Here is a 15,156-nt window from a genome sequence, read left to right on the forward strand (position 1 = left end):
AGCCATTCATCACTCAGTTCTGTGTGCTTGTTATAATTATACTAGATAACTTTTTCAGAGGTATCTCTGCTATGAGTTAGTGCAAACCGCTAACTTGATATTAGGCTGTAGAATGATGGTATTTTGGTGAAATGGTAGCTAATGTGCTAGAAGTAGTTGAAGAGCTCACTGTCTGCTGTCTCTGGTGTCCATTTTTACTCCTGTGTTACAGCTCAGGGGAACAATTCATTTATATGCATCTGTATGTTTCACTCATTGAACAAATACATTCTAATTCTATACTGTTTTGTTCGGCTTGACGTAGCGTCCATTATCTGGGTAGTAGGTAGGCAGTGAGGGGCGGAGCTTCTGCTCCTTCAGGCGACACGCCCCCCCAGTCTCAAGCAGAGAAGAGTGCTGATTTTCTCTCGATTTCAAAGCCTAATTTAACATACTTGTCTGTGTTTTTTTCCATTCGAATTTGGATGGGTAGTTAATAACACATTCTTCTGTGGTGTGGTGAACTTAAAACTCGTTTTCAATTCCACTTTACAGGATCTTTAACTGAGATAAATAGATGTGTACAGACAGCTCATCTGACTGGGTCTCCCAAATGGAACGGACAATTCATATTATAAATATAGGCCTAAAGTTCCTGCACATTTTTGTTTTTTTTTAATTGTGTGAAATGGCGAATTAAAAAAAATGGGTATAGGCTAACTCTTACGTTTGTTAGCCTTTTTGCTATGATGCTTGCTATGCAACAACAATATTTCGGTTTTAACTCAACAAACACGAGATAACATTTCACCATAATAGTGTGCTTTGCAACAAAACTGTTACAAGTTCAGTTATTATTTATTTTCATTATTTAGGTTAGGCCCTGTAATTAGCCAACGGAATTTTCAAATCTGTAGGTAGTTTCAAAGACGAACATTTGCTATTTGCCACAACTATATTTCGTGACAAAGTATAGTTTAACGTCATAACTAAAAGTGTTCCTCCCTAAAAGTTATATTAATATAGCATGTAATAACAGACATTTGGCGTGTAAGGGCATGTTTATGTAACCCTCCTATTATGTTTGGTGTCAATTTGACCCCAGGCTGTTTTAGCTGTATAGAACATAATCGGTCTTACCACAACAGCCTTTTGATTTCAATGGGGGGGGGGGGGGGGGGGGGCTACATTAGGACAGATGGTCCTAATGTAGCCGATGTGTATCGGTGAAACTCACTCCTCAGGTATGTAACAGGCCACCCGCATCAACGAATAACTAGCTTTTCGTTGGCGTAGTTGGTAGTGGTGGCGCTTGGGAAGCCAGAGGTGGTAAGTTCGAACCCAGTGCGGGACGATTTGCCCGATACCTCTGACGGAGCTTGCAAGACCACGTCTGTTACACTGGTGCCGTGACCCGGATCGCTAGGTTAGCATCAGCTAACCGGCCGGAGTGAGTTTGAGGGGTGAATGTAGCCGATGTGTATCGGTGAAACTCACTCCTCAGGTATGTAACAGGCCACCCGCATCAACGAATAACTAGCTTTTCGTTGGCGTAGTTGGTAGTGGTGGCGCTTGGGAAGCCAGAGGTGGTAAGTTCGAACCCAGTGCGGGACGATTTGCCCGATACCTCTGACGGAGCTTGCAAGACCACGTCTGTTACACTGGTGCCGTGACCCGGATCGCTAGGTTAGCATCAGCTAACCGGCCGGAGTGAGTTTGAGGGGTGAATGTAGCCGATGTGTATCGGTGAAACTCACTCCTCAGGTATGTAACAGGCCACCCGCATCAACGAATAGCTAGCTTTTCGTTGGCGTAGTTGGTAGTGGTGGCGCTTGGGAAGCCAGAGGTGGTAAGTTCGAACCCAGTGCGGGACGATTTGCCCGATACCTCTGACGGAGCTTGCAAGACCACGTCTGTTACACTACTCTCCACTGCTCTTTTATTGCTGCCAGCAGGGGAGAGTTCCGGCATAAAAAGAGAAGCCAAGTTTCATTATTGATACATCTTTCCAAGGTTATTGATTTACAGTGTACCGTTGCTCATTCATTCATTTCAATTACATACAATTAGCACAAACTGTGGACGAGGCCCAGGAAGCGGTGCTGGAGGCCTCTGAGGAACTCTCCGTGTTGGGTTCAGTCCGATAAGTGGACCTTGGAGGAGAGGGATGCCTTGGTGGACCACAAAAGTCTACTTGAAAAGCAGGCTCAGGGATGCTTTTGAGCAGTGAGTTTTTATACATGTGAGGATTAAACGAACTGTGATTATCACATCATTTTAACCTCATCACTCACAACTCAGCAGGACATAAGTTCTCAGTATCTAGCATCTCTACTAGATGTATTCAATCAGTAACTACTTTCAATGACAGTATGGTGTTCACTGTATTAAGGTTTGCTTTTAAATGTGATGTTTTTTTGAATGATCTTTTGCAAAAATCCTGAGCCACCCCGTCCTGAACGGCCCCGTCCTGAACCGTGAAGTGTTAGGTAGCATTTGTTGTGCAAGGCAAGTCCTAATGAAAATCTGCAGAGGGGACTGGTGCCTCTCAGTCCTTAACCCTTGTGCTGCCTTCGGGTCACATGACCCAAAGGTTCATAACGAACCATCGTTGTGTTTACCCAATTTTACCCAATACAAAAACAAATAAAAATAATTTTCTTTTAACCTTCGCAATGTGGGGGGTCTGACGCATGCTTACAAAAATACAAAATTGCTTTACTTTGTTTTTGTATGCGGTAAAGTTGTCGCAATACGACGGTGGGTCACAACGACTGAGGGTCAGAATGACCCGAAGATAACACAAGGGTTAAACCATGGTGGTTCCACTGGTTGCAGAAGTCTGCCATGTCTCTGTTGATTCAAGGCAGATACACAATGTCTATCCTCCACCTGAAATCACAAAAAACATAACATTGGACTGTCAATATAAGCATGCATATTTCAAGGTGCTACTACTGTATCAATAACCAAAGTAGCAGCAACATCATAAAACTATTCTTATCCACATATCCATGTCAGTTCTTGCTCTAATTGATAAACAAGTGAGCTACCTGATAGCATTTGAGATGTTACAACCTACAGTTTCAATAACCAAGATATACCAAGAAAGTGAGTGAGTGAGTGAGCGAGCATCTACCTTCAGTCTGTAGTTTCCATCGATGTGTTATAAAGAATTCAGAGCAGCAACACTGTACCTTCTGTGCAGCCTCTGCAACATTGATGGGAAGGCAGCTGCCTTCAGGTTAATGCAAAGTGCCTGACAAGACAGAAAGATTGACAATGCCCAGATGAGACAATGTATCACTAGAGTACTTGATTATTGACAACCCATTCATGCCAAAATTGTGGAAACCATGCATTTAAAAGCTTTGCATTTCATAGCATTCAACCCCAAGCACAACTGACCTTAGATGTGGTTTGAGTGTAGAATGGAACACGTGAAGAATATCTGCCATCTATCATCAGACCCCTCAGTTGCTCTCCGGTGATGGGATAATGAGGAGCACCTCTAGCTCCACTCCAAGTCAATGGAGCCTGGTAATCGGAACTGGCTGCAACAATAATACAATGCTGTGCTTACAACATTTAAGAGACTGTAACTTGCACAAGCTCTAGGCATGCACTGTTAAATACCACTGCAATTTAACAACAAATGAATTAGGGCAGTAAAAAATACTGCACAAGGGAAAATGCAATGGGCAGCAAGTGAACGATGTGTGAAACAACTCAAAGGACTATCTGAGCTGTGAGCACCCACCCCCACTGAAATGGTTCCCACCTGGTTGTGCATGCCGACCATGGGTGCGACTCTCCTGCATGAGCTCGGACACTTCAGCTATCAGGCCGTCTGCTGAAGCAACATTTAAGAGCGTACCCCTTTGCCCACTCTAGGCTTCGCTGCATTGTTTCCAGCCTGAAAGAAGACAATGGTGTTAAAGTAGACAAGGCTAGTATTTTTTGTTGTTGTATCTAAACCAGTAATAATTTATCGACCATATCTCATAAGAACGTGAACAAATAGTCGCCTAGGTTGAAGGTTGAGCTTGCTTGCCTTCAGCAGTGGTTTTGCCTCAAAATACCAGCTAGCTAGACTAATCGACTTTAGGTAACAACAAAAAATGAATGTCAAGAATGTGCAGCACTGGAGCCTACTGTACTGACTACTGAGGATAGCAGATGGTTGGGGGTTGAGGCTAACTCGTTTAGCTAGCTACATAACTAGGGGACAGATAGTTGGATATGGACTGTCCAGCCTTAACATGGCAGCTTTCACGGATAAAAACGAAACGCAAATAGCTAGTCTTTATCCAACAGTCTAGACTAGTCAGTGACTGGCTAGCTAGCAATGCAGAAGTATCACAGTAGCAATCCATTGCTAAAAAACAAACAAACAAAAGCTATCCGCACAGCGAGTGACCAAGTTAACCCTTGTGCTGCCTTCGGGTCACATGACCCAAAGGTTCATAACGAACCATCGTTGTGTTTACCCAATACAAAACAACATAACACAAGGGTTAAACCCATGTTAGCCTAGCTAGCCAGTGAAGATTACGATTAAGTCACAAATAATGATTTCGAAAAAACTGTACCTTTGTCAACATGGACTGAAGGTCGTCGTGTCCAGGGTTATCCGACAGCAAAAGCTGAGTGCAGTCATTTAGTGTCTGCTTACACTGTCTTAGGAAGTTCCTTCTTGCCATCTTCTCATCCTTCAAACTTCTGTGTGCTGGGCTAAACTTGTTTTGAAATCGTCCGCTTCTACAGTGGGGAGGAGCTGGTACTTGAAAATACAGGGAAGAATCAAATCACACTAGCCCAGATAACTGCAGGAGGAGCTAGGGAAATTGTGGGCAGTGATTTGCATGTGGCGTTTATTTAACGCCTGCAATTGCACGTGTAAATATACAGGCGTTTATTTAACGCCTGCAATTGCACGTGTAAATATACAGGCGTTTATTTAACGCCTGCAATTGCACGTGTAAATATACAGGCGTTTATTTAACGCCTGCAATTGCACGTGTAAATATACAGGCGTTTATTTAACGCCTGAAAGCGTTAACTAACGCGTACATTCATGTGTAACTTTCGCCTGCACATTTACGGCTGCAGCCGCTTATGAAACAGCTGCAGGCGCTTCCTAAACGGGTGTCCGATCAAAAATACGCGTTTAAATTACGAGTACATTTGACCCTTTCGGCGTTCAATATCTTAGGGGTGGGGTGTATATATACGCCGTTTCCGCCTGACTGAGTAAGTCGTTTGAATTGTTTGGCGCGTGTTGCCCGTGGTTGTGTGTCGCTGGAAGAACACTGGTAGGTTTCGATTGATCTGTTTTATGTAACGCTTACAAAAGCGCTTGTTTAACGCGACATTTAAATCTGTCATTGCAGACTGCGCCTTGCTTGTGTGCTGGCGCATTGGCTGAGGTTTGTGTGCGGGAAGCCTGACTAAGGTATATGGTTTTAGTTTTGTATTTCTTTCTTAATCATGTTGTGACGACCCTCCCCTCCACTAGGTGTCTTCTCTCTTTATTTCTGGTTGTCTTTCAGGTGTCCTGTGGGAGTGATGGGTCACCAGGCCTGATGAGCCACACCCGTGGGCGGTCTGGTTATATCAAGACTACTCTTCCAGTTCGGGGGGGGAGCCCTTCCCAGTTGCAGACGGCTGTTTTTCACTGGGATATTGACTTCCGCTATTCGTTAACTTAGTGTTATAATAAATGCTTATTATTTTGGTCATCCCTCGTTTGTTGACAAAGCTCAGAGTCAGGCTGCGTCACATGGGGGCTTGTCCGGGATGTGTTTGACCTTTTGGGTGTGACGCCAGAGGTTAGTGTTTAGTAGTGGTAGCAGCAGTGGCTGTGAGTGGTGGTTGTTTGGGAGAGCGACGAGTGCGGTGAGTAGTTTTGGTATTTGAATAAGTATTGTGTAGACGGGCAGTTGTGCTGGTTGAAGGGCTATCTTGTTATCAGTTGTGGGCCGCTGAGATCTGTTATCTTGTAGTCACGTCAGTGGTAAGTTACCGTGTTCTGTCCCTGGTAGGATAAGAGCGTCTTCCCTTTGGAATTCGTTTGGGGGGTGGTTAATGTGGTGTGGAGTGGTTAGTAGCATTTGCTCGGGGACACTCCGTAGTTGCGGTGTGAGGTCGCCAGTTTCTGGTTGCCTTACCGGACTATCGGGCTTGGTGTTTTAAGGAGCCCGCCACAGAAGCGCTTGAAGACTAGGGGGGGAGATTATTTAGATTTTTGGGTAGACAATTAGAGGGACAGGCCTTGGTAGCACCGGTTGACTGGCAAGGCTGTGAGCTCTGTGGCGTTGTGGTTTCTGATTGTGTTGACAGATTGTTCTGATGGCCAGTGTGGAGGATTTTCTCAAAGCTCCTTCGGAGGAGTTGTTGATCAGCTGTTCTAGAGACCAGCTGTTGAAAATCGCGGAGCATTATCATGCGCAGGTTGGGGATAAGAGGTCGAAAGAGGGCATTAGGTTTAGCATAAAACGCATTTGGTAGAAGCAGGGATTATCACAGAAACTTATGCTGCTGATTTACCTGTTGCTTTGGAAGCTAGGTTTTCTTTTGACCAGCACAGGGAATTGCTTTTGTTGCAGATGGAGAGAGAGAGAAAGTGGCTCTTGATAGAGTAAAACAAGAGGTTGAGGGTAAAAGACTTGAGCTGGAGGCGCGTAGGTTGCCTGCTGTAGCTATGGGTGTAGGCCAGCTTGGTCATCCTGCCCCTGGTCATGGGTTTGATGTTGCCAAGGATCTGCGTTTGGTTCCTCAGTTTAACCCTTGTGTTCTCCTCGGGTCGTTCTGACCCATCAGTCATTGTGACCCACCGTCGTATTGCGACAACTTTACCGCATACAAAAACAAAGTGAAGCATTTTCTTTTAACCGTCGGGCTGTCTCAGACCCCCCACATTGCGATGGTTAAAAGAAAAGTATTTTTATTTGTTTTTGTATTGGGTAAAATTGGGTAAACACAATGATGGTTCGTTATGAACCTTTGGGTCATGTGACCCGAAGGCAGCACGAGGGTTAATGAACAGGACCTCGAGACTTTTTTTCTTGAGCTTTTTTGAGCGGGTAAGCGAAAGTAGAAACTGGTCAGACGCTGACAGCACATTACTTTTACAGTGTGTTTTAGCAGGTAAAGCACAGGAAGCCTACTCTGCTCTCACCGTTGCGGACAGTAGAGTTTATCTTAATGTCAAGGCTGCAGTGTTCAGGGCGCATGAGTTAGTGCCTGAGGCGTATTGCCAGAAGTTCCGTACATGGGAGAAATCGGCTAAACAGACGCATGTGGAGTTTGCCAGGGAGCTGGTTTCTCATTTCACTCGGTGGGGTGCTGCCCTGAAAGTTGACACGTATGAAGCTTTGTGTGACTTGATTGTGCTGGAACAGTTCAAGATCTCCATCCCTAGCCACATTGCTGTTCATATCACTGAGCGTAGAGTGATGACTGCTGCAGAGGCTGCTGTACTGGCAGACGAGTATGTGCTTACCCACAGGGAAAACCGTGAGCTCTGTTCTCGTGATGTTGGGTACAGGGGGGGAAGCAGTATGTTTCGTGCAGGTACAGGGAGGGAAGCATTTAGTCCTCGCTCAGGTAGATCAGAATTTGCTACACGTGGTCAGATGGAGTTTGACTCAAACACATGCCATTACTGTGGGGGCAAGGGCCATTGGAAAGCGGAGTGTCCTAAAGCTAAACGTGGAGGCGGTAGGGGACAGGTTACACCAGCACAGTTTGCTGGTTCTGTTGACTCGACCAATTCTGTTTCTCCCTGTCAACAGGTGCAATCTGGAGTGAAAGGCAGCTTGGGGTCAGATTTCTCTGCGTTCTTGTCGGACGGCTTCGTGTCACTTGTGGGGAGTGACATCACTGTACCGGTAAAGATTCTGAGGGACACTGGGGCTTTTAATTCATACATAGTGAGCTCTGTCTTACCTTTTTCTGGAGACTGATACAGGCGACCAGGTTTTGATGCGAGGTATGGGTTTGAGCGTGTTCCCTGTCCCACTGCATAAGATGGTGTTCAACTGTGGGTTGGTCAAAGGTGAGGTGGTCCTGGGCGTGCGGCCTGCATTACCCATTGAGGGCGTAGAGGTCATAGTGGGAAATGACCTGGCAGGTAGCCGTGTGTGGGCTGGAACTCAGCCAAATCCCATTCCTCCAATAGTGACATCCTCACCCTGTGTTACAGGAGAACCCGATGAGAGTGCTCAGCGCTTCCCTGGGGTGTTTACTGCCTGTGCAGTGACACGGGCTATGGGCCGTGCAGGGTCGGGGCCTGAACCTGCATCTGAGCAGGAGGGGGCAGAAGAGAGGGTGCCTATTCCTAACTCTCTTTTGTCCGTTTCTCGCAGTGACCTAGTGGCGGAGCAGAGAGCTGATTCCTCGCTGAGCCAACTGTTTGACTTGGTTCTCACCACTGAGGAAGGAAGGAGTGCTGCTACTGGGTACTTGCTTCAGGACAAGTTGCTGGTGAGGAAATGGCTTCCACATGGTGATAGCTTTGCTGATAATCCTGTGTTTCAGGTAGTAGTTTCGTGGAGAAGTTCTAAAGACCGCTCATGATCAGTCAGGCCATTTGGGAGTTAGTAAGACATATGAGTACTTGCTGCGATATTTTTTCTGGCCCTGTGTAAGGAGGGATGTGTCTAGTTATGTCAAAACGTGCCATACATGTCAAATGACCGGTAAACCCAATCAGGGTATTTCCCCGGCTCCGTTATACCCGATTCCGGTGGTGGAGCAGCCATTCGAGCACCTGATAATAGACTGTGTGGGTCCTCTGCCTCGTTCCAAGTCTGGTAGCAGCTACCTGCTGACAGTAATGTGTCAGAGCACCAGGTATCCGGCTGTGTATCCATTGCGTTCCATTACTGCTAAGGCTGTAGTCAAAGCACTGACACGGTTCATTTCCATTTTTGGAATTCCGAAAGTAATTCAGAGTGACCAAGGATTGAATTTTTCATCCCATTTATTTGCCCAGGTGCTAAAGCAGTTGCATGTTAGACATAATCAGGCTTCTGCATACCATGCTCAGAGTCAGGGAGCTTTGGAGAGGTTCCACCAGACCCTCAAGTCTCTGTTACGGGGGTATTGTGTTCAATTGAACAAAGATTGGGAAGAGGGGCTACTGTTAGCAGCCAGAGAGGTTGTGCAGGAGAGCACAGGTTTTAGCCCGAATGAACTGGTTTTTGGCCATACAGTGCGTGGGCCACTCGCATTATTGCAGGACACTGTGGAGAACCCAGTACCGCCTCAGAACCTGATTAATTATGTTAATGGTTTCCGCCACAGGTTACACGCAGCTGGGGAGATGGCCAGGGAAAAGTTGGCCTCTTCACAGGTGAGAATGAAGCGGCTTTACGACCGTAAAACTGTGCAGCGCCAGTTTAGTCCTGGTGACCGGGTTGTTGCCAGTTTTCAGCTCTCCTTTTGAAGCTAAGTTCACTGGGCCGTTGACAGTGTTGCGTCAGACTTCAAGTCAAAACTATTTATTGTCAACACCCTTGCGCAGAAAACCAACCCAGCTCTGCCATATAAATCTGCTCAAACCCTATTATGCTCGGGAGTCAGAGGATTCTGTATGCAGCAGTGGGGAGCTGAAAGGGTCTGTTAGTCCTATTTTAGTCGCGGTCCCAGTTGATAGTGCACATTTTCCTCTGCAGGAGGATGACGGGGTTATATCGCCTGATGACAGTCTGTTGAAAGGTCGGTTGAAAAACTCTGAGACACTGCGTGATCTGGAGTCTATGTTTGGTCACCTGTCTGAGGAGAGGGGTGCTGAGCTGTCTGCTCTTGTTAATGGCTATCCTTCTTTATTTGGTGATACACCTAGTAGAACACACTTGATGGAGCATGACATTGATGTGGGCGAGGCACAGCCAATCCGTTAGCGTTTCTATCGCGTGTCTGAGGAGAAGCTTAAGGTGATGGACGTTGAGATAAAGTATATGCTTGAAAACGGTATCGCAGAGCGGTCATCCTCTAGCTGGGCGTCTCCTTGCCTCATTGTAGACAAATCTGATAAGAGTCCCAGATTTTGCACCGACTACCGTAAGGTTAATGGAGTCACCAAACCAGACGCTTTTCCCCTGCCACGTATGGAGGATTGTGTGGATCAGGTCGGTTCAGCCCGGTATGTTAGCACGTTTGATTTATTGAAGGGTTATTGGCAGGTACCGCTGTCCAAGAGAGCAAGGGAAATTTCAGCCTTTATAACGCCTTCTGGTCTTTTCTCTTATTCAGTGATGAGCTTTGGGTTGCGGAATGCACCAGCCACCTTCCAGCGCCTGATGAACATGGTTGTGTCTGGGCTTGAAGGATGTGCTGTGTACCTGGATGATGTTGTGATTTACAGTGATACTTGGGAGGAGCATGTGGTTCGTATTGAGCAGCTGTTTGACCACTTGCGTAATGCCCGTTTGACTGTAAATTTGGCAAAGTGCGAGTTTGCTAAGGCCACAGTTGGATACCTGGGCAAGGTAGTGGGGCAGGGGATTGTGTGGCCCCTTCAGGCTAAAGTGACTGCCATTGAGCACTACCCAGTGCCCACCACCAAAAAGGAGCTCCAGCAGTTCCTTGGGCTTGTGGGTTACTACCGCAGTTTTTGTAGAAACTTTTCTACGGTTGTCGCTCCTCTGACTGACCTACTCAAGGGTAAAGTAAAATACATCTGGTCATTGTCCTGTCAGCAAGCATTTGATAATGTGAAGTCTGTTCTTTGCTCACCCCCTGTTCTTGCAGCTCCATGCATGGATCAACCTTTCCAACTTCATGTGGATGCAAGTGATGTAGGTACAGGTGTGGTTTTGTCTCAAAGTGACACCCAGGGTGTTGAACGTCCTGTGAGTTTTTACTCAAAGAAATTAAATTCTTTTCAGTTAAATTATTCCGTTATTGAAAAAGAGACATTGTCACTCATCTGGGCATTGCAACATTTTGAAGTCTACGTAGATTCCAGTGTTCCTCTAGTGGTCTACACAGACCACAACCCGATCACCTTTTTGCACTCGGTGCTTTGTCCAAACCGCAGGTTGATGCGTTGGATTTTGTTTTTGCAAGCCTACTGTTTGGACATCCGTTACATCAAAGGGGCTGAAAATATTGTCAGATGCCTTGTCGAGAGCACCTTGCTCTTAAGTTCTGTTTTCATTTTGTCTTTGTTTTACCTGCTCTGTCTGTCTCTCTGCTTTCCAAAAGCATCTCTCTGGGAACCGGAGTTACTAGGTGGCGGGGTTGGCTAAGGTCGGCGGTTCCAGGTGGGAACGTTTTTTTTATGGGTGGGGGTGTGACGACCCTCCCCTCCACTAGGTGTCTTCTCTCTTTATTGCTGGTTGTCTTTCAGGTGTCCTGTGGGAGTGATGGGTCATCAGGCCTGATGAGCCACACCCGTGGGCGGTCTGGTTATATCAAGACTACTCTTCCAGTTCGGGGGGGAGCCCTTCCCGGTTGCAGACGGCTGTTTTTCCAGGGCTCCTGACTAACTTGTTGCCTTGGTTGCACTGGTGCGCCTAACTTTTATTTAGGTGCACCCAAATTTTTTCTTGCGTCGCCACAATTTCAAGGTCACCTTTTTATCACGCTCCATATACATTCATATATATTATGTAAATGATCTTAAACAAGAATAAGGTGTAGGTAAATATATTTTTATTTGAAGCACAATCATACTGTGTGTGTGTGTGTGTGTGTGTGTGTATATATATATATATAAAAAATCTTTTAAGTGCTTCACTGAGCTACCAAACTAAAACATTTTAAGCAAAATAAAACATTTCTAAATAGAAAGTGATACAGTTTCAAAGTGCTTCCCTGAACTGAGACCTAACATTTCATGGCTCAAAGTCTTATAGCGGGTCCCACCTTGCTGTCGCATGCCCTTCAAATGGCCAACACCTGTAATTTGGCCTTCTTGCCCTATGGCCTTGGCTAAATCATCTTGCCACTCTCCCTAGCATCAAAATCCTAGCTCTATGGGTTAGCTCCATGGCCCAGCTTCGTAACTCAGGGGTCCGCAATTCATTTTTACAAGGGGCCACATGAGAAACCTGAAATGTGTTGGAGGGCCTCATCAATTTGCTCACTATTCATTTTCTCCCATTGTAAAAAGCAGTAAAGTATATATTTTGATTAGCTGCTACTGGTTATCAGAAGAATAAGGATATTCTGTAAATATTTATATAAATATTTTAGATTTTGGTGTAGGTCAAATAGGAAAGATTATAGAAGTAATAAACAGTATAAACAACAACAACAGTGTTTCATTTTATTTGTAACCAGTTAATCTTCACAAACACTGAAAAGTTGTTTTGCAGTATGTTAAAGATGTGGAATTGATCAACTTTTATACAAAAAGCAATACGTTTTCAGTTCATTTTGTTCTGTGAGAGAAATCCACTGGGCTTGAACAAGTGCATCGAAATCTGTCTGAATGTCTGAGGTGGATATGCGAAGGACAGCTGACAGGTAATGATCAGGGTCTGCAGTTCAACTAGCAAACCATCAGCCCGCGCCCACTGAATCAGTCAAGTTCTTATGTCCGCGTTAGTTTTTTTTCTTCACAGCTTTCACTTTGACCTCAGTAAACAGATACTTAGAAGTCCATGTCTTGTTAAAAGTTAATCAGTGGCAAAGTTTTTCATTTTCGAGGGCTAACCAACAGCTAACTATCCTGTCGGTGAGGTTGCGCAAGCGCACATATGTAAATCGCCTGATCACTGTAGTCTTTCAGGACTACATATTTACTACCGCTCAACACATTTATTTATTTTAAATTTTTGATTTACCTCACGTGGGCCGGATTGAGACAGCCTGTGGCCGGTTATACAATGCCCAGGGGGGTATTCCAGGTAGCAGGTTTAGTGAAAACTTTGAGTTGTTTAACCCTGAAAAGAGGCTTACTCCGAGGTTTCCGTTCCAGAAAGAGAGGTAACGAAACCTTTTGGTAAGTTTCCATGGTAACTTACTCCGTGAAACTAACCTGCTCGCTAGAAGGTTTTCCATGCCAAACTGCGTTTTTATCTATCCCCTCCCTCTTTCTGAGCCTGATAGCGTTGGCAGACTAGGGATCTCCTTTCCTGGTTCAGCCAACCGATCTCGAACTAAATTTAATTCGCTTAGTTATACGCCGGGAGAGGATTTTAAGACTGCGATTCGATGTGCTTTAATTCCCTGATGAATACCTAGGTTAACGTTACCGTTTCCCGTCACAATCTGTAATGTATTTTAGCAACATTGTCAGCCCTTAGGCCAACATCGCTAATGTTACTCGCCGTGGACGTGCACTCAGAACTGACCAAATGCTTTTTGGCACTGAAATAAAGACAAATAATTGAAATTGTATTTGGTCTTCTTCATTGCCTACAAATATAAATCTAACAATGAGTATGTTTATTGGCTATTGTTCCTATAATTTACATGATTCACCTGTGACCATGTACCATCCTGTAACTGGTGTTTCAGCAAATCTATTTCAACATTGTAGGGGGTCAATATTGGCCAAACAACTGAAACTAATTCCCCTATGGTTTGAAGGAAGATGGGAAACTGAACAGTGTATTAACATTAACCAAATAATGCCAATACCAATGGAATTACAGTTATTTGACTCTATGGGTTAAATCAGAGCAAGAATGGTCAAAGTAAGGTTAAATAATATAATAATTTAATCATATTGCAAATGAATGAAATCAATGAAGGTTAACTCTTACCTACTCTACCATGATTATTGTAAACAAGAGATAGAAAGCAAGAGGTGAGGAAGAAGGAGTAGGACAAGCCAGAGCTGAGGAGAAGGTCTCAGGAGATCAAGAATCCACAGATGCTTCACAATTCCTTTTATACTCAAAACAACTAATAACACCACAATCTTGACCCTTACTTATCAACATGACTAGCAATGCCACAGTAAGTTACACAATGATGTGTGAGAGCCATCAAGTTGAGACTCCATCCAGTAACTCCAGATTTTACCATATGAGAGGTGGGGGCAGGTTGATAGCCTTACAAGATCAGCCTTTATTCTTCTGCCCTAAGTACACCATCTCTTGGTCAAAATAGAAATTCAGCAAATTCAACAATTAATATTGATATAGATTATTGTTTCTACAATTAACATCACCTGTTACATGCATCCTCCTGTAACTGGTGTTCCAGTAAATCTTTTTCAAGATTATCCTTTATTCTTCTACCCTAAGTAGGCCTACACCATCTCTTGGTCAGTTTTTGGCAATTCTTCATGAGGTGCAATTTGTACAACTCATTTACTTGTAACTGGGAATACATGGGATTGCATTACATTTCACAGTTCCACATGCAGAATTCACCTGCCATTAAATGAGCATATCACTGTATACTGCATCCATGCTCTGTTCAACAGGATCAGAATGTGCAAATCGTTTTTTATATTCATTATTCTCATAATGTCAGTGTAACTGACAATTCCACACAAGCCTGTAAATAAAAGTACATGGGGAGAGAACTACCAGTAGCTACCATACATAATTCTCTGCATCCATTTTCTGCGGCAGCAGTCAATGTCTCTTCGTCATCTTAATCATCATCGACATCATCCTTTGATGAAAATATTAAGCAAATTACCAGAACTGCATTTTTCCATCTACGTAATATAGTCAATATAGCCAAAATACAAAAATTCCTGTATTTTGTAGCAATTAAATGAGGGGATCCCTCATTGAATTGCTCCTCCCAAGGTTTCTTAAATTCTTTCTCCTGCAGTGGGTTTTTCTGGGTGTTTTTCCTTGTCTTCCTTGAGGGTTTAGGTTGGTTGAGGGGCAGTTCTATGGGCGTATGTGAACCCCTCGACATGCTTGCGTGTAAAAAGGGCTATACAAATACATTTTGATTTGATTTGAAAAGCATTCTGTTGGGGGAAACTGCTATTACAAGTTGAAATAGGCACCAATTGATATTTACTTTGTATCATGTCGATATATGATTAAAACCAAGGTGACTTCGAGGCTACAATCACAAGCGTATAGCTTAAGCAAAATATGTCTTACCTGTTTGTAGTATGTTTTTATATTTAATATAACATTGAACATGCTATTTTATTAAGTCTCCAACTTTTTCTTCTGTAATATTAACGGTATGGACTGGCTATTACATCAAATGTATGCATTGACTTGGCAGTTTGTCTCCCAC

General features: G+C 44.3%; 1 long non-coding RNA gene across 1 annotated transcript; it reads right to left on the bottom strand.

The window, feature by feature from the left end:
* Positions 1-1,230: 1,230 nt before the first annotated feature.
* On the bottom strand, positions 1,231-4,959 carry LOC134023910 (uncharacterized). Its single transcript, XR_009930812.1, has 5 exons — positions 4,572-4,959; positions 3,761-3,895; positions 3,388-3,533; positions 3,119-3,238; positions 1,231-2,871 (listed from the first exon to the last, which is right to left on the bottom strand). It is a non-coding gene; the product is annotated as an uncharacterized LOC134023910 (long non-coding RNA).
* Between the last annotated feature and the right edge of the window lie 10,197 nt (positions 4,960-15,156).

This window comes from Osmerus eperlanus, chromosome 7, assembly GCF_963692335.1.
Source record: "Osmerus eperlanus chromosome 7, fOsmEpe2.1, whole genome shotgun sequence".
NCBI classification, from domain to species: domain Eukaryota; kingdom Metazoa; phylum Chordata; class Actinopteri; order Osmeriformes; family Osmeridae; genus Osmerus; species Osmerus eperlanus.